The sequence below is a fragment of the Pelmatolapia mariae genome, linkage group LG13, assembly GCF_036321145.2.
Source record: "Pelmatolapia mariae isolate MD_Pm_ZW linkage group LG13, Pm_UMD_F_2, whole genome shotgun sequence".
Classification (NCBI taxonomy): Eukaryota; Metazoa; Chordata; class Actinopteri; order Cichliformes; family Cichlidae; genus Pelmatolapia; species Pelmatolapia mariae.
Genome location: NC_086238.1, coordinates 12,944,315 through 12,969,544, shown reverse-complemented (window position 1 = coordinate 12,969,544; position 25,230 = coordinate 12,944,315). Strand labels below are relative to the sequence as shown.

Sequence of the window (25,230 nt, the reverse complement as noted above, 5' to 3'; positions counted from 1 at the left end):
TGTCTAACTCAAACAGAATGCATTTTTCTTCAGCTTGTTAGATAGCACAGAATCAAAGCCCCACACTCGCATTCAGATGTCAGTGAGAAAGTCCATTTTCATGCAGCCGTGCTAACACCCGCAGTTCTTAATTTTTTCCCCTGTTGTGTTCACATTCAGTGCATGGTCTGCACTGCAGCTTTCTCTTTTCACTTTCAGTGAGTTTATCATTAAAAAGTAAAATGAAAATTACGATCAAATCAAGTACATGACTCCGTGTGAGTGCCTAGCCTTTAACATGGGCTGAAAAACTGCCCCTGGTGGTGTTGTTACAGTGAATCATAGAAAAGCGATATGGCTGCATTCTTACTAGAAACAGCAGTGCTTGAAAAACAAAGCATTCCTTTTTTGAACATTAAAGTACTCATTAACATTCGTGCATAACGCCTAAAAGAAGATTTTCCACTGCCAACTCAAAATGGTCGGACATCTGTGCCAAATACTTAAGATATAAACTGTTTCCTGGAAACAAGTACAAACACAGAGCCGCACAAAACTGCCCTCAGCGTTATTTCAGAGGAATTAAGTAAAGCTAAGGTGGTGAAAGGAACTATAGAAACTTTTGTACCTTAGAAGTGCACAGTGTGACATTTGACCATGCTGTATATGACAGCTGTTTTGGTTTGAGGTTGAAAAAGGTGATCACCTACTTTATTTTCTGCTACCCAAAAATGTATGAAGAGGACAGAATCTCAGTGAACTTAAATTTTAGTATCCATTTATTAGCTAACAATAAATATCTAACAACACGACTATTGTTGTTAGCTATTTCATGGATCGTGGGACATTTAATATTGCTGACTTTTTACAAGACTGTAGCAAACCACATCTTCACTTCTGATGGTCCAATGTCAAATATGCAGAGCATTTTTTGAAAGGAATTTTGTGATTCCTGAAGAAACTCCAGAGAAATTGTTGCTGCTGGTGCAACTGGTCCGTTGCAATGATTGGTGGGGGATGGAGTTGAAAATGTGCAATTTTTAAAAACATACTTGTCCCATGTATACAGAATGAAAAGCACAGACAGTGGCTTCAGTGTGGCTCTGTTTTGATTTTGCTCTTCTTAATGTTTAAACTTCACTCTTCTTTACAAGTGACTGCCACACTAACAACAGCAAAACAAGAGTAGCCCACAGACCAGTTGTACCACATACTTTGGACACTGCCTTCATCTGGCAACAGATACTCTCTGCAGGTAGATAGTCTGTCTATAGCTCCCTACTGTCTGTCACCACGCTGTCAATGGAAACCCATTTTCAGCCCTTCACTGTCAAGGGTCTTTGTTCTGTCTGCTGGAATTTATCTTATGCTGGTTTCTCAACATTTGTAACTCAAAAGGCTGACTAAACTAACCGAAGGGACAAAGCATTTGACAGGTTTAAAAAAGATTCAAAAAGCTAAATAGAATATTTTCATTTTGAAAATCTGACAGCTTAAAGCATGCAAGTAAATTTCCATAAGTGAAGACTTTAATTCAAAAATCAGTGATCTTTTTTAATGAACACACTGTTTTTATTTTTAAATTGTAACATCATTAAAACATCTTGAAAATGTGTAATATGTAATTGGAGGATTTATTTAAGTTCCCATAACTATCCTGGGGCTTTTATTTTGAAAATCACACGACAAAACAACTGTAGCTGTATGTGCAAACTGAGAAGTTGTACTTTGAGAAGTCCATACATTTTAAATCATACTGGTCTCCCAATCAACCAAGGGCTTTTATTTTGAAAATACAACACACCTGGTTCTTCCTGTTAGCTGCTAACAGGGTCTGGGACTGTTGTCTGTTGTACATCAGTATGTGTCATGAGAAAGCGGCAGACGGCTTTAAAATTGTGTGCGTGTCTGTGTTTTACTTTACTACTGCCAGCAGGGCGCTGTAGGCTGAAGTCAAACATAAGGTGAGCATTTAATGCTGATAAGACCAGAGATGAACAAAGTTCAAAATCCAAAGATTAACAAAGACTAAAGCTAGGTATACAAATCCATGAAGCACAGGAAACTACTTCAAGAGAACAAGCAGCTTCATGGAAAATGTGACAAAGGCGAGACGAACAAATCTCTACCGAAATAAAACAGGAAATAAAAAAAACTGAACATGGGATAACAAGTTGACACAGGGAGGACAGAGGCAGGCAGGGTAACACAAATGAAACTGAAGGAAAAGAATGAAAACAACTCTTATGAATAACAAGCTAGGCACTAACCAAAACTTACAGAACCCCAAACAAAGATAACCTAAAATAAAAGACTTGAACAATAAGCTAAATGTATACAGGAGCCGCTTGGAAATATAATACATAAAACATACATATATATATATATATATATATATATATATATATATATAAAAGCATAAACAACACTGGTAATCTAATTTTTCAAAAGAAACAAAGGGCAAACCCAAACATGGATCATACACAAAAAGAACAAAGAACTCTCAAAAACATTTAAAAAACCCTTTGACTCAGACCCAGGACCATGACAGAATGGCAGCTTACATATTGTACTTACATATATACATACATGCTGTTACAATTTGTCTTAAAACAGTATAAATTATATCATTGGCTCAAAACATGTGTTTGTATTTTCTGTACTTTCATCGTCAAAGGAGACGGTCACAGACTGTCAGCGACACCACAGATATAACACATAGATGGCTAGATAGCTTTAAATACACTGAAATGTGTATAATTTCAGACACGGCCTTATAATCTGACTCAAGCATTTGCCTGGGAGACAGACAGGTATTTGATGTGATTGCACAAGACAAATATCAGCCAATCACAGGGTTGATATTTGGGCGAGAAAGGATATTTAAATTAACCATTTAGATGGAAATATTCAACTGAATCAATTTTTCAGCCATCCATTGCTTATATCTGGAATGCAGCCCAGGGCTAAGGGTGCAAATCATCTAGAATTAAGTGGAGTTTCCAAAGCATTTTATTTGAAATTACAATGTAATTATATTTACTTGAAAATGTGTAGATACATATTTGTATCCTTTTTTAGGGGGGATAACAGCCTGTAGTTGTTTGCTATAATTATCAACAAGTCTCACGCATGTCTCCTGAGCACTCCCGGCCCATTTTTCTCCTCCAGATTTGATGGTTTTCTGACATGGACCTTGGTCTTCAGTTCACCCCACAGTGACCACAGTGGGATCAATCGAGTCAGGACTGTGTGCAGGTCAGTCATTAAGGTTCACTTTGATCTTATTCTCTTCTTCTTGAGAAAATGTTGACAAAACAAATTTCATAAGGGTCTCTACACTAGACTAATGGAGTAATAATTCATTTTATTACAGGAAAGTAGTCATTCTAAGTGCAGAACCTCTGTGTTATTTAGTTATTTCCCCATTTTACACTGTAAATATGCTGTAATTTTATTATGTGGCTTAACCTTGCCTTTTAAACATTTTGATTATGCATTATATTTCCATTCAACATTCCTGTTTTACTATTCAGTTGCACTCGAAAAAACGTTTCCACATTAAAAGCATAAATTTGCACATCAGATCTCTTAAATATTTGATCATTTATTAAGTATTTTAATGATTTATGTGATTTATGTGTGATTCTCTTCTCTAGCCATATGAGCAGCTAGTCTGTGTATGGTGGACAGATAAAGAGATAATATTAGCCACAAATGGCAGTGACACAAATGCCATGTGGGGGGGGGGAATGTGGTCAAACATATTTGTGCAATTTATTGAGTACTAATTTTAGTACAAGTGGATTCATGATGTAGCCTGTTTTCTCTCTTTTTTCTCCAGGGTGCTCAGACAAATGTGTTCCTGGCAGCGTGAACACAATTACTGGGAGAGACCAATAAGACTGTGGTGTGGGGGAGTTCTATATAAAAATATAGAATATGTGGGAGCTGTTGGTGATCTTTGCTGATGTTTATGCAGTAAGCATGGAAACACGCCTGGCTTGTTATGAGTAAAGTGGTTCGTCAGCAGCTGACTACCCAAGTTTGATTCCCGCCTGGGGCATCTGTATCCAGTAAGGGTCCCCCAAGGCTAGACCCCCCCATACTAAGCGAGCCTACCGCACACATGAGCGAGACAGATAAATATGAAGGCAAGCCGGCTCGGACGTCGCCCGGATCAACAAGGTCCGCGTCAGGTGTTGAGGAACCAGGGCACCCTGATGAGAAGTGGGCTACTGGAACAAGAAGGCATCGGTGGGCAAGAGATGAAAACAGGGCGTTGTTGGCTACTACGCAAGTAACCCTGGCGGAAGGGATTACATGAATAGGATGAGGGACCTATGGAATCTTCGATACCCAGCATCCACACTAACGGCGAAACAACTAGTAGCTCAGTGTTCCAACATTCGGAAGAAGGCACTGCTCTCACAGCTAGAGATTGACGAGGTACAACACACATGCTACAGCAAGGGGGAGCCAGGACGACAGGTCACGGGGGAGATATCATCACCCCCACCCGAGATTGGGTACATGCTTTGGAGTTTGTACGTGCTTTTTGGAGTTTGTACGTGCTTTGTCTCTAGGGCCACCGTATATATTTATATATAAACATATATAAATAAAACCACGTTTTTTTTACATTAGTAATCCCTTTTGTGCATAATTTTATATTGTTAATAATAAATTAATTAAAGCAACAAAACAACCTGAAGAGCCGGTTGGGAGCCAAAAGAGCCGGCTCTTTTTAGTGAGCCGAGCTGAAAGAGCCGGTTCTCTAAAAAGAGCCGGAAATCCCATCACTACAGTCCAGGCTCTTTCTGTATGGCATTCACATGTTTGCGTGGGCTCGCACCCCCCCCCCCCCCCCCCCCCCCCCAAAGTCTAAAAACATGCAGTTACCTGGGTTAAGTTACCAGTGATTCTAAATTGCCTGTAGGTGTGAATGTGAGCGTAAATGGTTCTCTGCCTCTCTGTGTTAGCCCTGCGTGGCACACCCCAAGGTGCACCCCGCCTCCGGCCCTATGGTGGCTGGGATAGGCTCCAACATATCCCAGGGATCTGAAACTATGGTCTTACTAATAGAATTTTTCTGCTTTTCCCACTCTGTTGGTTAATTCATCCACTCTGACCCCGCCTTTCACTTGAATGAGTATTGATGGAGATTATTCAGATTTTTGCAACAAATTATGAAATGATTTGTAAAAAAAGTAATTAAACTAGTCCTAGCAGTCATAACACTGCCAAGCCATGTGTAGGAGGCTCCAAGGAAGAAAAATAATAAAAAGGAGTTTAGTTGATCATAATATTGTCATAGCTTCTGCTAAGGCCATGCTAAAGACTCATTGGCAGGACACGCTGGAAGGAAGTTCAAGGATTTTAATGATTTTAATGAACACTTCAAATTTATAAAGAGAAAGTACTTATCCTTATTCAGAAATCTGTTTCTTTGCAGGATTAAGTCATGTTACCATCAGGTGGTTTGACAGATGAGTATGTTTCTATTTCCAAGCTGGTTGCTGGTTCAAGTAGTTATTGCTTTTACAGTGGAGGTTACAGGCGAGTCTTTGGGTGGCACAGGCACAGAAACAGGTAAGAATACTCTGTTTCTGATGAGTTTGAGCTCAGATAAGTATTTTCTTGTGGGTGGGAGTGGAACACAAGTTTCTCCAGAAGCAGGTGGCTACAGCAGGACAAGATCTGTGACAAAAGAGGACAGGTCTGGTAAGTACATTGAACGGATTAACAGGTAGGCAAACAAAGCATCAGAGCTGTGGGTTCTGTGGTAGTGAATTACAATAACACAATGTATACCAACAGTCCAACAAGGAATACACACACAGAGGACAAAGATAGAGAACGCAGGTTAACTCCTGAGAGAACACGAGCATGGCAAACATATACTTCCATTGTTTGCAACAATCTAACCAGGGGTCTTTAAATTTCATTCATCTATTAATATCTATTAATATCTATAAATATATTTATATCCATACATTGCTTTTCTGTAGCCAACTCTGAGCATTAAAGGTGATTGGTCTAAATAGCCATAGTATCCATCCTAACACTGGTATTGATATCCAACCAATACTAGCTTTATAGCACTGATATCTTAATTCTCGCCTATAAGTTCAGAATGTAAACCAATGAATTGTGTTACTTTTACATACACTATGGAAATATCTGTAGAATGTGTTCAGAAATGATTAATCTCATAAATCATGACACACTGCTCTCCCCTACTTAGGCTGCTTTTATAGGTTAAAAGTGTCAATATTGGTATGGATATAGGTATTGGTGTGAAAATGTGCAGTACTGCACAGCACTGCTGAGCATCAGTATTATAGGATGTATCATACTGTCAGCAGATAAACTCTTTATCTCACAACCTTGTTTTTTTCTGTGTCAAAACTATTTTTTAATCTAGTCACAATTTACCACGTTTAAAAAACCTATGCTTATGAAATAGAGAGAAAACACTGGTGTTTATGTGTTCTTATCACATTGATAAGACAACTTTAGATCTCATAATGTTTGCTATTTGAGCACACAGAAGAGTTGTTTTTTTGTTTTGTTTTTTATCACAGAGTAAGCATCAGTAGATTCTCTTTTTGTAATTTACAGCTTTATTGCCTGTCCATCTTGTGATAATTTTCTTTTGGCAAGAACAGTCACATCCCTTTTTACTCACTTAACTAAGTTTAGAGAATAACATCCACTTGCTGTGACATTTGTGTTCACCCTCACATCATCTATCTCTAGTGAATGAAAAAGGAGAAAATATAGGATGACGCTGATGTATTTGCAGGACTATAGCACACAATATATCCATAGTTTATATTCATGGGAGAAAATGAAGATTTAATGATGTATCAAAAGAATAAAAGGTGGCAGATGTCTCAGCCTCTGGCTGATGACACAAGTGATATTTCAGGGACACCTCAAGATTCCTCAGGCTTTGCTGTTATCGTTTGGGTTTTTTAAAGAATTGCCCTCAAGTGACTGCTAGCAGATGAATTTGTATTGAATTTTTGTGCACCTGAAATGCATTGACCTGGTAGTGACACCCCAAAAGAAAACAAATAAACATTTTATTGTTCAGCTTTAATATTTTATAAGTTAGTCCTGTTTGATTGGTATATTAAACCCATTAAAGGGCATTTTTTTGTTCTATTAACAAGTTCTCCTCTCAGGAAAAGCAACTTATAATCTGACCTGGGTGATTTGCTTTGACATTTAGAGAGGCTACTGTGTACAGGCCACCATACTTTCTGCTGCAGTTTTCTTCGCTCTGTTCTTCATGCATGCTGGAGATAAATTTAATCTTCCTAGTCACGAATTCATTATTTGCTCACAGTGATATATTATTTCTGTTTTTACAGTATAATACCATTTGTGTAAACATTGTGAATACCAACACAGGGGAGGATATGTAGTTTTACTGCTGGAATAAAACCAGCAGGAAGTAAACAAGCTTTCTGGGGGGCACGCAAAAAGGCAAACAGTAATGTTTTATAGATTTTCTTGGCTATCCCTTTGACAGCACATCAAAACATACAGCTCTCCACACATGACACATATCAAGGCTCTTGGAAATAATTTATGAGACCTTCTTCACGGCTGCTACCCACACTTGCACAACAGCAACCAAGATCTACAAACCAAATCAAACTTTTGTTGAGTTTTGGCTGCACCCTGCATTTCTGGATCAGCAAACAATACATGAGATGGATAAACTTCCAAGCCCTCATGTGAAGGTGATATATTAAAAGTAGCTCTTTATATTTTGAATGCATAAGGCAATTTATAATTCCACAGAATTGTGAGAATATAATAACGTAATAGACACATTTTTATATATCATCTTGGACTCTATACTTTGGTTTTATGTTTTAATTGCACATGTATGTAGTTTTGTGTCAATGGACTATGCAGTATATTTTCACATTGTTAAAGCAGGTCCAAAAAAGCTCAATATGAAGTGTTTTTCTAAGGTTTGGGGTCACCATGGGTGGTCAGACTCATATAAAGTTCAGCTGTCATTGATTCTGAACTGTGTGGAGCACCATTCTTGCCAAAGATACCCCCTCATTTAATTTTTATCATAATTATTCATATCATTTTTATACTCATTAAGTCGTTCAGTGACCCATCATGCTTGCTGGATGGGGGCACTATTATCCAGCAGGATAGAAGCACTCAGAAGAACTTTTGTATTGATTTTCTTTGACATTGTCTCTGTAATGGGAGAAGTGAACCAAAACCATGTCAGAAAAAGGCTTCCACATCATAAAGCAGCTACTGGAGTCATTTTCGCTGTAGGGGTCAAGGTTTTCCTCCCTAAATATGCAATGCACTGAGCCTGTATTCTCGCAGTCTATTGTTTCTCTGCACTCCATTTTTGTAAAGCAATCAGAAGTTGTCATGTTAGAGTAAGTGTCAATATTGTCAGCTGAATGAAACTGTGTTGTGCCCATGATGGATGGCGTACCTCTGTAGCTCAGCAGGGAATAATGACATATATTAGCAGGCAGTAACAGTAGTACATGGAGACCAATGTTCTTCTAATTGGATATAATTGGATCTAAAGCTTAATTTTGCCTCTACACTATAGTGGTCTTAGTCACAAACCACCTCCCCACACACCTTTTATCTTTTTTTAAAGAAAAAAAAAATCAAGATGAAATCAATGTGATGATAAATTTTAATGTAAAGAATATGAAGCATCTTAAGGAACATTTTCATTACACAAGAGAACAGCTAGGATCAGACTGAAAGGACACGTGTCTGTGTCCACAATGGCTGTCTAATTTTGTTCAACAATCTACATGTGTGTCCTTTCCATTTATACTGAAATCCTTCAACATTAAAAATAGCTACTACTACATATATGTATGTGCGAGAGAGGTTGTTAAGCATACTAATAAATAGGTATTTACCATATAAAGGTTTCTGTAGGTGGTTAACTGGAGTCAGTCAAGCTGTGTGGGCAAGAAGTACAATTTCAGTCTATTGTACTTCTCCACTTTGCACCACCATAGCCAAAGCTAATCTTCCTCTCTTAAAAGTCAAATGGATGCTTTTATATATGAAACCCTAAGAGAAGCACATTTTTGTAAAAAGCATCCACCTTTTTCTTTATGTGGGTAGGTCACCACTACCTTTCTGTCTGGCTGTCTGCAGAGCATTCGTCCACAGCTTTCAAAGATGTCTTTTACATTTGCAACCCTCATTGCATCCCTTTCTATTTATAGGAATAAATGTAGCTGCACATGTTTGGTCATTTCTTCTTCTGCCAACATGTCTGTCTCATTTTAAATATTCATATTTTTAGTCACACTGGTGGTGCCTCCACACCCGATAAATATCTCATAGAATACATTTCTAGACAAGATAAATCAGTGACCTTTAAAGAATCCAAGTTATGATTTAGGAGTGTCTGAATTTAAATTAGCAGGTCAACTGAAAACCCTTAGTGCAGGACTTGGCCTTAATGTGAGAAGAAGTTATTTGTTTACAGTGAATAGAATAAAGTGCACTGTGTGGTTTGTAAGATCATTCAAAGTGCTATATAAAAGCCTGCCTATTCCACAGTTTGCATATGTGCTGTCAGTAAGTGTGCAGTAAGAGTTCAAACATTTTCTGTTCAGTGTAATTGCACACTTTTTTTCATGGTTATGTTGTAGCCATGGGTTACAAATAATTCATAATGTTATTCTAACACATTTATAGTTTTGATTACAATAGAGCTATTCGCAGATGATTGAACCTCCCGTGTAATGCGGAAATCTCTGAAGCAGCTGTTTAAAATTCATTTCTAGTTATCATAGTACAAAATTCTCTTAATACCACATGTACAGTGTGCGGTCTGAATGAAAATGCTTTCAGGTCAGTGTCTGTGAATCCATCTGGTTTCCGTAAAATTAAATAGATGTGAGGATGCTGTGGTATCTGACAACGAGACATGTGTGTGAAGCAGAATGAATATTATATTTCAGTATTCCATTATTAATGACCGTTAGTAGCCAATCACATTATATGGTGCTACTATAAATCGTAGCTGCCATCTGAGTATCTTCCACTCACTCACTTGTTGCCGTACAGCCTTTCATAGCTGTTACAGGTAGGAGTCGCGCACATGTCGCTGCTGCCTCAGACTCAGTTGGCTTCATTTTTGTTGGTTGGTGCTACTCAAGTTTCTGGAGAGATCACCTGCAGATTATTTCCTTTGAAGCCTTCCAGCACTGTGAAGTTATCTGATCTAAACTGAAGATTTAATTTATTTTGTGTTTTTATCTTGATATGTTTGATCTGTAGATTCTCTTTTGTGTTACTCAGCTGGAAGGAGGCCCTTTTTCTAGCTGATGATCACTAGTGTGTTTCTGCAGTCAGGTTAACCACAGAGGGTGCATTTGATTTTTGCTTTGGATACATTAACAACTTGTGTTTCTCTTTTATTCAGAAGCGGAAGGCCTAAAGTGGAGGTGACTGGGTGCCTTGGTGGTGGGGCCTTCTGTGTGCTGTGCTTATTTATGCACCGTTGGTTCAAGCTGCACCATAGTGTGAGTGTGTGTGTGAAGATGAGCTGCACGTAACATAAGTTGGTGATTTTCTGGACCTGACCTCATCTGGCATCCCATTCACCCAGTGGTAAGCTACAGCTCTGAACTTTACAGTACATGTAGAATCGATTCCTGGGCTCTTTTATGTGATACATTTTAGATAGCTGTCAATAAATAGTTTTTACACTGAACCACATCTCTCTCTCTCTCAAGTATAACTGACCTAATGGACCGATGCACAGGAGGAGGAATACAGGAATACAGAAGGGTGGTGGACAGCTTCGTTGAGCGGTGTGAGCTAAACCACTTACAACTTAACATCACAAAGACAAAGGAACTGATTGTGGACTTTAGGAAGCATGCTCCTCCTTCTACCCCTGTCACCATCAGAGGGGCTGACATGGAGGTTGCGGAGGATTACCGGTACCTGGGGGTACACACTCACTGTAAACCGGACTGGTCCAAGAACACTGACACTTTCTTCAAGAAAGGGTAGAGCCGGCTTTTTCTACTGAGGCGGCTCAGGTCCTTCAATGTCTGTAGGAAAATGCTGACCATGTTCTATCATCTGTGGTAGAGTGTGTTGTGTTCTTTGCAGCTGTGTGTTGGGGCAGTCGGGTGAAGACAGCTGATGCCAACAGGCTGAACAAGCTGGTTAAAAAGGCTGGTTCTGTCCTGGGTGTCAGACTGGAGAACTTGGTGGAGGTGTCTGAGAGGAGAATGCTAAAAAGCTTCTCAATATCGTGAACAACCCTTCTGATCCCGTGCATGCTTCCATTTATGGGCCATCAGAGCACACGCGGCAAAAGACTGATCGCCGCTAAATGCAGAACTGACCGCCACAGGAAATCCTTCTTTTCTGTGACAATAAGACTGTATAACTCTTCCTCCCTCTGTAGATGACTTTTTTTTAGAATTAATATTAATGTAAGTTTTGTCTTTTTACTCAGATTGTGCAATATTATTATTCATCTGTATGTTACTGAATGTTTGTGATTGAATATTTGTCTCATTCCCTCATCATATGCTGCTACTCTATTTTTATTCCTTGCACCGACATTATGTCACTTGTATTGATATTTATGTTATTTTATTTTATTCTATTCTTGTGTACTCATTTTTTTCCTCTTGCCACATTGAGCATGTTTATGACAAAAGAATTTCCCTCGGGATAAATAAAGTTCTTATCTTATCTTATCTTATCTTATCTAAGAGCCTTCTTGATAATTACCATAGTTTCAAACTCATTACTCTCTGGGTGAAATTCCCAGAGGGGCGTTGTTGGGTTTTGACTATAATTGTAAAGGCTTTTGAGCTGCAGTCCTAGTGTGTTTGTGACATCACTGGTTACTTGCTCTTCTCCTCATTACCCTCCACCACCTTGTGATGCCACATATGATTTCACGATTATGACTGGGGTAAAATTTATTTTGGGGTTTTAAAAACCCATAGCATTTTTTTCATTATATACATATACATGGACATGGTTGCTCTTCAAGATGTGCATGCATTCAACTGGAAAACACCTTCCAAGAAATAGTCCCCATTGCTGCTCTCCACAGAAGGATTAAGACTGGGCTTTGAGACTATATTCCCAGATGTTTCATGATCAGCTCCAGATCTCAAACAAGTCAAACCTTTAAGTAGGTTTTGGGTCCTCTGTGTATTATTGATGCAGCAGCAAGAGTGAGTGAGAGGTTCTATTGGCATCTTGTGTTAGCTTGACTATAGATATAAATAGTCTTTATGAGACTATTATTGTATATATATTGAAAAGTGATGTCAAGTACCTGTTAACGTTCAGATGTGTTGAAGGTAAGTTTTGGACCCAAACCCAGGACTCCAAAAGCACAAAGCACATTGTTGACTCTCTCAGAACACAAGGAAGACAGGTTAGGAGAAAATAGTCCAAGGACACAGCCATGAGGGACGACGCAACAAAGAACAAAAGGAGACTCAGGCAATATATACACACCAGGTAATTAAGGACATATGAAACTTGAGGGAACACAGCTGAATGAAATCAGACTAAGGAGACAAGCTTTAGCTAGCTGGCTAGTCTAGCTAGTTTTCAAACTACAGTTTATTTCCCCAAAGCATGTATACAAATTGTAATGTATAAAACATGTTTTCTCCTCAGATAGGAAGCCACAGCGACAAGGAAGTTACACAGAGAAAAGTGTTTAAGTAAAGCACAGTTTCTCACATCTAATATTCATTTAACTTTGAAATCATTTGAAAATTGGCCAGTTATCTGAAGATTTCTCTGCTGAACTCAGTCCCTTATGCCCAATTAATGCCTTTTGTCTGCAAATAGGTCTGTGACCCTAACCTAAACGTAATCCCCATTTGTGCAGTCTTATAGAGCCACATGCACATGAATAAATAAAGAAAAGTAGCATCTGTGTAAGTCTTGGGGGACTTACACAGAATGTGGGGAGTGTGGAGAACTTCAGAAAGTTATAAAAGGACTACATTAAAAAAAAACTGTTATTATCCATTTTTAATAGCCCTGGGATTCACTTTCATTGTATTTCTGTTTAACAGTTTAAATAGCAGCGAAATCTGTGTGGACTCATAATAAGTAAAGAATAATACTTTGTACATCATGGGCCTCGGTGCCTCGAGTAAGACCCTACTCATGAGCTGGATCACAGGCAAGATTTAGTTTGGGATTTTTTTTTAGCTCATCTCTGACTATCTTTGAAATTGTAATTGCCACTTTTAATGATCACATGTCAGTTATTTTTATGGTTGCTGAAATAATGATCAAAACCAGTGCCCCTATTTGAAGAGCACATCCTTTCACATCAATTACCACTGACCAGTTTGGTATGGCTTTCAAAGTCCATGCGCTGAACTGTCACACAGATGAGATCATAATTATTTTAATGTCACATGGATATTGTTGCCTCATTAAGGTCATACATCTCTGAAGTAAAACTCCAACCACCGCTGAACAAGCCTATTTGTTCACTCAGATATGCAATACAGGAGAACAGAGCTGCAGTTCACTTGTATTACTAAATGACCAGATACCAGATTGTCTTGTCTGTTTGTACAGTTCTAAAGTATTTTGTGTCTAATGCTGCTGTGCTCAGCTATAGCACTTTACCACATAATACCAATCACTGTGCTACATCAGTTTGAGCCCATCTCACTTCTAGACTAAAACTGACGAGTTGAAAACTTCAACGCTGATTTCTTTCCACCCAGGTTCTTCAAAGGTATAGAGAGTAAAAGGACCACTGATTTCAGATTCAAACTCGAACCAACCAGAACACATCAAGATGCAATATGTTAAAATAAATAAGTCAAACCACATACAATCAATACAAACAAGCTATGGCAAGTGAAAATAGCCAAGATTCAAGTTAGATGGCCACAGGTGAGAATTTCTGTGGGGCATTGTTTGTCGAATGAGTCTTTTGCTGAATGTGTCCCTGTGCCTGTCCAGCACATCGTGGAGATGATGTGAAGGATTGTCCAATATTTTCTGTAACTTGGACAGCATCGTCCTCTCTGACACATCAGTCACAGACTCAAGCTCCACACCCACAGTGTTGCTGGTCTTGCAGGTCAGTTTATTCAGTCTGTTGGTGTCCACTGTCCTCATTATGCTGCCCCAGCACAGTACAACATAGCAGTGTCCACTGGTCACTGGCTACCAGAGATTCAGCAATTACAAATTTGTGTCCGGTCACAGGTTCAGTCTCTCCACATTTTAAGCATGCAGCTGTGCTCTTCTTGTAAAGGTAAAGAAAACCACTCTTGATCCAAACGATCCATCAAACTCTAGACTAATCTCTAGCATGCCATTTCTGTCTAAACTTCTGGAGAAAGCTGTCTTTTAAAGCTGCAATCTTTTTGAAGTTTGATTGACACTGATTGGATTTTTCAATCTAGTTTTAAATTACACCAAAAAGCACTGAATATGCACTTTTAGGAGCTTCTAATGATCTTTTATGTATTGCAGATGCTGGTGACTGAGCTCTGCTTGTATTCCTTAATCTCATTACTGCATTCACACATGAAAAATTGATTTCCTGTCTTGAGAAATAGATTGGTATTAGCGGCACAATACTAAATTGATTCAAGTCATATCTGACTACAAAATCCGCTGAATGAATGTAATTTTATTCCCACCACGTCTATTTAAAGGACTCAGGTACCTGTCTGTCTCAAAGTTATCCCAAAAAGTTGACTATGTTCATCTGGACTTGATCAATGACCACTGATTAATGGCCATTCACAGAGAGTTGGGGAATAGCTGCAATCACAGCATTGTAAGATGGTGAAAGGTATGCCCAGAGGACCATAGGAACAAGACATAGTGGGGAGACAAAGGGAGGCGACACAAAGAGGGAAACATGTAAACAGTTAAGGGAGAGACAAGGACATGACAGCTGGAGCAACACGTTCTCACTCCCAACTCGTCAAATGTGTGACGCATGGTCAGGCTCCCTCTGCTTCACTTATCGACGCGCAGGGTACCCCCCTGGCGTCGAGAATTGACGTGCAGGGTCCTCCTATTGAATACTATACTGATCCCTAAACGTTGTTTATTGACGACAAGAGATTGCCGCGGAAGAGCCTGTTGTTCGTATATTTATACATTTCCAAAATCACATTGTAGTGACGTGTACTGAACACAATATATTATATAATGTAAACAACTACCTGAGAAACAGCAGATAAATTAATTATAGGCCATTACTTTTGTATCGTTTATTGCATTTATGGAGGGAGAGGTGGATGCTGGGTAATGGCACAGCTAGCGACCGGGTGACTTTATTCACCCGCTTCGGCTGTTATCAGTCCATACAATGGGCGTTATTAGCAGAAATCAGTCCCATAGATATGGGCCATCCACCTGCTAGATTGTTCAGAAGGTTGGTATCATCCATCCAGATGGAGGATCACTGACAGGAGCGTGGAAGACTCCAGAATCCACTCTGGCTGGAATCCGGTGGATACAGCAGTGTTACAGGTAAGGCCATTTAAACGGGCAGCATTTATAGAATGACTATTAAAAGTCAGCGAGTGTCAATAATGTTAATGTGGTTATGTTAGTAATACAGCGAGTGCTAATATAACAGCTGTAAGATGCATTTGTAGATATTATTACGTGTTTTACCGTCTTTATGGTGCTAGCTTAAAGTTTAAAGTTACGGTGTAAACGTTAGCTTATATTGTAGTAAAGCTATTACTGTTTAAACGATGTTAGGACAGAAATATTAGCTTCTGTCATGACTGATGAAGTTACTAGTTAATAAAGTTTCCAGTAAAGTGATTAATCGCAGCCACAGATTGACAGTAAATATCCCGATTAGCTTCAATGCATCTCTAATGAATATGTGCAAGTTTCAGTGCTTCGTTTAAACTGTATCATACTTATACTGACCCAGGGTCAGTGTAAAATACAACCCTAGCTGTGTGAACAAAGCCTGGCTCTTTTAATCCTGCATGACAAACCTCAGGATGCAGGTTCTTATTACTCTTTCCTGCTGGCACACCTGTCACACCTGAGAGTCAGCTAGAAACTTACAGTGACGTGGAAAATCATGCAAAGACTGCCAGACTCTGTAATACTGTAAATGATCAGTGACTCAGGTTAACACTAAACTTTAAACAGTACCTCTGTGTCTCTGTGTGTGCTGAACATTTAGGATTGAGTCAGGCTGCATTGACTGTGGGACTTTAATGTGTTAAAAGCAGGTTGAAGACGGCTCAGAAACATTTGAAGATTAAAATTTAGCATTATGGCTGCTGGTGGTTTGTAAAGCCTCTACTCAGCTGTATTTTTGTTACTAATTTATGTTTGTTGTTGCTTAACACAGATTTCAGAAGAGCAAAGATGAGCACTGTTGCTTAATCCTTAATAGTTTAACTGGATTGGAAATCAAAAAAATCCAGATTCTTCTTCCACAGAAGTTTCATTTGTCAGTGTGGGACTGCTGAGTCACCTGAAGAACTCATTTCATTCTCCACGATGTTGATTTACAGAAATGTTTCACAGGAACTGATTCCTCCCAAAGGGTGAACTAGTGTGTTTCCATAGATTACCTCTGTATGAATGTACTTCTTAAATGAAGGCAAGTGTTTGTCCTTTTTTGTTCCTCAGGTACAGTACGTGATATTAAGGGCAGGCGGTCATCACTGGGGGAAGACAAGAAGCAGACGTACTTCCAAGAGGGAGCTGCAGTGAGGACACAGCCTGGTCACTGAGGTCAGAGGTTAGAATCTGAAACAGCTCAGGTTTATATTCTAGGGGTTTTAAAAAAATTGAAATGTATTTATAAAGAAACCTTTAAATAATATTTCAAATAATAGTCATAATTATGATTATTATTAGAAATATCAAACATTTAAGTGGATTTTCTGTTACACGTATTGTCTTTGCCCTGCAATAACTGGCAGCCTGTCTTTGTCCTGTATCAGCTGGGATAGGCTTCATCCTCCCGCGACCTTGAATTGGATACATGAATTATATTGAATTGTATTCCAATTATGTAATCTGATCATTTACAAACTCAAGGTATCCAATCAAAATGTAAGTAATAATGTTAAAAATGGGAAAGCAGAAATAAGTGTGACATGAATGTAAATGTGTTAGCTGACATAGAGGACAGCTACATGTAGTCTGAAAAACCTTTGTTGTCAAGTTTGCAGGTCCATCAGCATGAGACATTCTTACATAGAAGAGACTGTTAAAGTCTCTAACTCAGTGAAGCATTATTGGTCCCGTCTGTTTGGATAAATATAGTAAGCTGATGTATTTCCATTTATTGACACATTTTCTTAAGTGCTTATCCAGTTCAGGATCACAGTGGAGCTGCAGCTGGATATGTTCAGTAAAGAAACCTTACAAAAGTTAACAATAAACCTGCATCTCTGTACGTTGTTGTCCACAGGATGAGAAAATCAAACTGGAAGACTGTGGAACATGTTAATAAATGTTTGTGTTTATCCCTGTCTTTCACAGGAGGCGCTGAAAGGTTTCCCTATTAGTTCCTGGTGAATCAAAGCAGAACCATAAAGGTTGCTGGACTGCATGATGGCCTTACCCCTGAGCAGTCATCCTGTTAAAGGAGGAACCAGTTAGAAGCTGTTTTCAAAGTAGCTGAGCAGATTTCATCTCAAGTAAGCGATTAACTGTTTGTTCATTTGTTCTGCCACTTAAAGAGCATTTAAGGACGTCTTTTGAGTGTCTAGTTGAATTAATTCTACTGGCTCTCATGGTCATTTGTGATTATGGACATATTTTTCATGTACATCAACCATTTAGTAAATTCTATCTATTTAGTAATATCTGTCAGCTATAAAATGTAATATAAATATAAAAATATCTAAATATCTCCTGCCCTTTATATTTTAATGATGTAAGACCAGACGTCTGTTATCGTGTTACATAAGCATTCCTCACATGTCAATGAGATGCTGTACAGTACAATCCTACTGACACAGCAGAGGGATAACGACGGCTATTTAACATCGTTGCACAACACATTCGACCTGCATGATGCAGACAAAGTGACTAAATCATCTTTTTGTGGTTTATTGTCTTCAAACCAGCAGACAAAGCCGATGGCAGAAGATGTTTGGAGAAGAACTTCAGGCCGTGTACTGACAAGGTATTTTTTTCTTGTTATCAAAAGACATTTGGAGTGACGGCTTCTACAACTGTGCTGAAGTAAAGCTTACAGTCTAAGAAGTCACAGTGTTGATATTCAGCACAAAGAGAAAAGCTCACCTGTTTGATTTTATTTACAATCATAGTTTTTATAAATTCTGACTCTAAACAGCTTTTACAGCTTTGATATTGTTTGACACTCGATATCAGGTGATGGTATTTAATTTAAAGGTTTCTATGTCCCAGTGAGCCATTTACACTGACCAGTGTCAGTTTGACTGTAACACATTCATTATTTAGATCCAACATTTCTAAGAGAAATAACTGAATGTAAAAATGGCAGCCCTCAGGCCAGGTTTAACTGATAGAGATATATGCATGCATTATGAAATTTATTTATCCCAGATCATTTTTATTCATCTAGTCCTGGCAGACCCACCCCTTTCTCCCAAGTTAACTGCAACCCAAAAGAACTAGTGGGGCTGTTTACACACTCACAACCAGTGTGGGGTAAAAAGAGCCACCAAAAAGCTGTCAGCCTGCACAGCTACAGATGTGCTAAAAGCTAAAAGAGTTAGAAGCTCTGCTTATGGAGAAACCCTTGGAGAAACTTTCTAAGCCTAACAGAGGACAGGTACTCCTGCCCAAATAACATGATATAACCCCACATACAGCCCAGCCATAAAGTGAACCAAATCATTTGGTTAAAGACAGCATGGGACCAAATGCATGTAACCAGCCTGCACCAACCTGACATTTCTTCCTCCTGAATTAAATGAATGAATGGATGAAAGTTAAATGACTACAAACCTAAAGCCACTAGTTCCCACACTGGAGTTCCCTGACACTGTGTTAACTGTACTGAGCTTATATCAACAGTTGTAACAGGCTAAGCTATGTGAGACACTGCATTGAACGATTGTTTCTATCTTAATGGTTTCAGCTCATATGTTCTTTTTCCTTTCTGTAGATCAAAGCAGCTCGTGCTCTTTCTGCTTCCATTTTGATGGCAAGAAGAAGAAGAAGAAGAAGACTTCAGCGAAGTGGCGTTCATGGTCTCAGTGGACAGTCATGGTCACATACTGCATGTGGTTTTAAAAGCAACATGTCTGTTCACCACAACAATCGAGATGTGTAATATCAGTGCATGCTACGGTTTGTTCTTGAACATCAGTTCTGTTTTCTACTTTGACCACTTAGACCAAAAAAGTGTTGTTTTCAGATTCTTTCTTTTAAATCTGTAAAGCACCTGCTCATTTTTTATTACAATTAGTTTCACATAAATAGTAGTGTTTCTTTTATGGTCTTTTAATGCTTACACTACACTGTACACGTCTACATTAGAGACATTTCTGTTACCTATTTATGAGACTGGGCTGCTTGACTACAATTTGGAAATGGGTGCAAAATCGTGCTATTGTTTGTTATTTAATATGATTCAATTCAATTCAATTCAATAAAACTTTATTGATCCTGAAGGTTGACCCCGAGGGAAATTTGGGTTAAGGCCAACACAGGACGTGTCTGACTAAGCAAAGATTAATCTGATCCCATTTCTACCTGTATCTACTGTTTCAACTGTACCTGTCAGGATATATATTTATTCCAGCTCTCACAGGGGAAAGGAATGACTCAGACGTGTCAAATGTTCTTTGACTTGATAAACAATTTGAAGTTCACAATTTTCTTACAAATAAAACTATAATGACAAACATGAACAGCTGTGGTTATTTCTGAGACATGATTTTTTTGAATGTGTTCATATTTAGACAGTGTACATCTGTATGCTGAAACTGTAATGGTGAACCTGAGGTGATGGTCAACACAAGACAAATATATATAAATATAAAACAATACTGAAGTAATGTCTTTACCCTCTGCAGCGTGTGGATGCTGTGCACACAATCACCTTATTCACTGTAGTAAACATGCACCGCTAGCTCACGTGACTGACTCTCTCCATGGTTACATCGTATATTATTAGCTATGCAAACAGCTTCCAAAGATACCGCCATAGCTCTCTGCAGCTGTAACACTTTCATGCTTTACAAATCATTTCACGTTTTTGATAGTTATGAAGACAGAATATGTTTTTAAAGACATGCTAGGCTGTTGCTATGGTGGTTGCTGTGGACTAGGGTGGACCGCGCGTCCGATTCCTGTTATTAGCTGTCCGCCGTAGGAAGGCTGCGTTCCATTTAGAAGTAGCCACAGTCTGCCGTAACTCGAACTCAAACCCCGCTTTGTTCTTTAATTAAAGGGCTTTTACAGCCGTTCATGACACACACGCACACACACATAAAGCGCTTTGCCTCACCATGAGAATGCAACTTTACTAAAACCTTTAAAGTATCTGATATAGGATAGAAAAATGAAGCAACCAGAGATTTAATGATGAAGACTCTGGGTTCTGTAGTTCACGTTTTACAGTCCTGAATGACTCACTGCACATCCAAATAATTTATTGAAGAGGAGTTTAGAATGCACTTTACATTTAGACAGTTGCTGTTTAATTTTTTACATTGTTACTGTGTTATGTCATGATAAGGTTTACCTGCTGGGGGTTTGATGGATCAGCTGGACAATACAGTCAAAGACAGACTTCATCCATCATATGCAAGAATCCTAGTTGGATTTTTGTTTTCACTCATATTTTTGAACCAAATATTGAAAACAACTCTGACAGATTGGATACCTGGTCAGGGTGTACATTACCTTTCACTCAAGCATCCCAGGACAGAGCCCTGCCCCACCATGAGCCTGGGTGGATACGTGGTTATAATATAAAATGACTGATACTGAATATGAATATTTCATGAAAATCAAATTAGAATATGAATTCCTAGGTGTTTGTTATATCCAGCAAGAGTAATATGTCAGACATATGTCTGAATTGCTAACCCTAACCCTAGCTCAACAGACCACAATGCCCTGGACTGTCACTATTATTACATGCTGTGAACATAAGTAGCTTTGATCACAGTTTATGTTGTAAAAGAGAAGGAATATTGAAAAAAAGATCTACATTGTGATATTATTTCTTCCAAACTGACCAGAAACATGCTTGTCAGACTCTCACAGCACGGGATCAGACTCACTGTGCATGACGGCTCAGGCCAATAATGTTTGTTAGATTGTCAGTTGTTTAGTATACTTCTGTACAATTAGGGTCACCATCTCTATTTCAGTATAATTAATATGCAGAAAACACTAAAAGTTGATTGTCTTCCAATATTCTAGCATAATTAAAAAACTTTGACTTTGTTAGTACATATTGTTACAGTCCTAATGCCAATATGATTCTTCATAACTCCTGCTTTGAAATACTGAACTTTAAAATTGACCTGATGAAAGATAATTTACAGTGGCAGTCTGTCAGGATAATTCTGACTGTAAGATCAATGTATTAATCTGAATCCTTCTGAAATGTGCTGTGAATGAATGCTGATGCAACTCACTGTGGGAAAGCTGTTAATAAAATGAATCTGTGACACATGCAACACATTCACAGAGGAAGAGGACACAAAGGGAGGACACGCAGAGGCTGTGTTACTGTCAGAAATCCAAATCTTTAGTCAAAAACAGGCAGCGGTTACAAACAGGAAGACAAGCAGTCCATCAAACAGTCTACAGGGTCAAACATACAGTGAATTCAAACAGCAGTAAAAAGTAACTGGACACTGAAAAACTTAAAGCAATGTGTGATGCAATAAAAGGAAGCAGCGCAGTATATTCACTGAATTACAAAATTACAAAAGAGAAAAACGACGATTTCTAAGGTTTGTTTTCTAAATGCAGGCAGAGTGTGGCTGGTAAAGATGGAAACATACAGAATGTAAACTGTGTGAGTTTGGTGAACGTTGTTAGTAACAAATGAGGTAAAAAAAAACCCCAAAACAGACAAAACACAGAAAGAGGCTCTCAGTATTCATTAATAATTAGAAAGCATCTAAACATTCTGGTCGTGGATTTGTACAGTCTTAGTTCCGATTATAATCATCATGATCAATGGCGAGGTCCTGAGGTGGGCGGGGCTGTCTCTGGTGATGTCACCATGAAGGAACAGCATCTGGCACGTGTTGGTGAAACATCCCAGTACTGGTTTAGTTTCCTCTCCAGCTGTTTGACATTTGACACTTCAACATTAAGGGGAAGAAGAAGAAACAGTGTTAGGTCAGGTGACCACATGGTTTCTAAAAAAACTGACAGGAAGTAACCAGGCTGTTAGAAATGGATATCATGTGTTTATAGTAACTGTAGTTAGCTAACTCTACTTACCAAAAGCAAAGCTGCTGAATGTTGCAGGAACATGCTCATGTGTGGTGGTCATTCAGTGCTGCTCCGCCAGGTTAGACAGTCCAAGACTGACATCCTGCCCATCTGAGAGTTTGAAAACATACATGCAAAAATTTAATTGTATTACAGTCAAAGTTGGATGTTCGTTTTTGTCCTTTAAAAATGTTTGTGTATTTGAAAGCACTAACATTTAGGGATGACTCGGATCGTCTCTCTCTAAGAGTATTTCCTTTAAAGGGGAGACAAGTGTGTCCACTGATCCACGTCACTTTACCTGGATGATGACTCCTCTCTCCCTCACCCAGAAACACTCCTAAAATAACCAAGCAAATAAATAATACCGAAGATTTACTCACATTACAAAAACATCAAAAACATCTCCCTTTGATTCCATTCCTCCATTCCTGCTAAACATCAGGCAACAAATGTCCCAGTAAATCACAGTAAAATGTAAAGCACATATTTTCTCTGCTTTGTCTAACCTCTGCAGAGCCTCTGTCAAGAAAAACATATCTGTAAGCACAAAACAAATATACATTTCATAACACTGCACTGGACAAACCTCGGTCAGTTGATTTCCTCTGTGCAGTGCAGACGAGCATCAGTCAGCAAGTCAAGGTGGTGAGATGGACTCGTGCCCTTGGTGACTCTGCTAGTTCTTCAGAGGAAACACCACCGTCTCTCCACACCGTCTCCATCTGTGAGCACAAACTGCCGCTCTGCTCTGTCAGCATGTAGGAAATCACATATCACACACACAAGGGTGAAGAAACATTAGGGCTCAACTTTGGATACTTTAGATCTAAACAGATCAAACTAGCTCTTAGTCTCAGCAATCAGACAAACAATGATACCATACTGATTCTGTATGAATACAATATGGTATTTTCAATACAGGTGTCAAATTAATGTATTAAAACTAATACAGATATATGTATATATATTTTTGATAAATTAGTTTGCTAAATTAGAATATATTTTTATTTATTTTTGATTTAACAATTGCAACTGAAAGAAATTAAATATTGAACAAAAATATATTGTCACATTCTGCATTCTCAAATACAAATTTCACAAAGTAAATTTTTGATTAACAGAAAAAATATGAATTACAAAAAATAATTGTATATTATTAAAATATTATGCAACCGTGACCAAAGTCAGAATCATCATTACAGTATTGTGGCCTTACTGCTTGCCTAATAGTGATAAACTTCAGGGGAGATAATTGATGACAGAAAACTGTAAACAACACTCTGAAGTCAAGCTTCTTTTCTTGTTTCTCTGACCTCAGCACGTTGACAGACTTGAAGTTGCTAAAGATTTTAAAAAGTGATAATTATAGGGAAGAAACTTCTCTTTTTCATCCGTTTAATCAAACATTCAGCTGTCTCAGTCCTATGGCATTCTGCAACTACAACTAACCTGAGGAGGCTTGGATTTGGCTGCAGGTGCCCTTGTACATCCTTCTCAGCAGCACACATGTGGGTACCATTTAATCATACTTCGTCCTGAGCTTTGCTTCATCACAAGACTAAAGGTGGCATACCGTGTCACGGTCTTATCATCATCCAATTGGAGAAGAAACATTTACGGTCATCCTGGTTTTGTTTTCTGATCCTGCAAAAAGACTGAGGACAACAAAGCCCAGAGAACAAGAGATACACAACATCCAACATTCAGACTCAACAGCCTCCATAAATGAAGAGCACCAGGTTGGTCCAGTTATACTAGATATAAGCATAATTCACATTACTGTGTATGAATAATAATCAAGAGACAAACTTTGAAGATGCAGAGCATGATGTCCCATCATCAGACTGCAAACAAATATCCACCAGGCTTCTTTGTTGGCAGAGGTGATGATTCTCCCATCAGGGATTAGTAGCGTGTATTAACCTGTGGTATAAGCAGCAGTCACTGAAATATTACTGTTTCAGATAAGAAATCTAGCACATAAAAGTCAAGATGGGAGGGATCTCTACAAACTGACTTACCTCTGCAAGTGTGAGGCTGTTCCTCCAGCTTCAACAAAAATCTGACTCTCCAGTCACAGACAAACAAAAAACACCAGCTGGGAGATAGAAAACGTTGCCTGGGTCTTGCTGGATGTTGCTGGTCAGAGTCCACACATTAGCAGAGTGCTGCTTGGTCCCACTGACCCATGTGGACAGTGACTGTGGAGAACTGTTCTGGCAAACGGAAAAGAGAATTAAAATGACAAAAAGCCAAACAGGATTTCCACAAAGACTGTCTTAGAATCAGCAATCAGAAAATCATTGGTTCATATTACAATTAAATATGAACAGGCTCCTTAAATGTAAGCAGTTAAGATCTGATTTGATTTACATCCTTCACACGGCACATTTGTCTAGGCTGACAAGTAAACATAGAATTAATCTCAGGTAACATGACTCACAGTAGAGATTCAGCAAGAAAGATTGCTAGCTCTAATATTATTACCACACCAACAGCTCAGATTTCTAGAAGTATTTAAACAAATGTCAGTCTATCCATTCATTTTCTTCTGAATATTCAATTCATGTTCACAGTGGGAGGGTGGAGGGTATCGTGGAAGTTTGTAAATAAAGTCTGCAACACAGAAAGAGCTGTGATCAAGCTATTTATTACTGCGCGCAGGAGAGCCAACACACATCAAACATCACAGTTCACAATCATGTCAGCTCTGCCACAGAAGTCGTGCTCGTACTCCTTTATGCATTCCAAGGAAGAGGGAGGAAGTTACAAACTGATCATACC

At 38.6% G+C, this 25,230-nt stretch overlaps 2 long non-coding RNA genes across 4 annotated transcripts; one reads left to right on the top strand and one right to left on the bottom strand.

Annotated features, from left to right (window-relative positions):
* The first annotated feature begins 15,305 nt into the window (after positions 1–15,305).
* On the top strand, positions 15,306–19,866 carry LOC134639631 (uncharacterized). 3 transcript variants are annotated; one of them, XR_010095373.1, is made up of 5 exons: positions 15,306–15,531; positions 16,666–16,770; positions 17,527–17,684; positions 18,120–18,175; positions 19,145–19,866. It is a non-coding gene; the product is annotated as an uncharacterized LOC134639631 (long non-coding RNA). The 3 variants fall into 3 exon arrangements; XR_010095371.1 differs by having other exon boundaries at positions 18,117–18,175; XR_010095372.1 differs by having other exon boundaries at positions 16,666–16,777; positions 18,117–18,175.
* A 1,959-nt stretch (positions 19,867–21,825) lies between these two features.
* LOC134639633 (uncharacterized) lies at positions 21,826–24,318 on the bottom strand. Its single transcript, XR_010095374.1, has 5 exons — positions 23,896–24,318; positions 23,033–23,194; positions 22,659–22,783; positions 22,453–22,554; positions 21,826–22,310 (listed from the first exon to the last, which is right to left on the bottom strand). It is a non-coding gene; the product is annotated as an uncharacterized LOC134639633 (long non-coding RNA).
* Between the last annotated feature and the right edge of the window lie 912 nt (positions 24,319–25,230).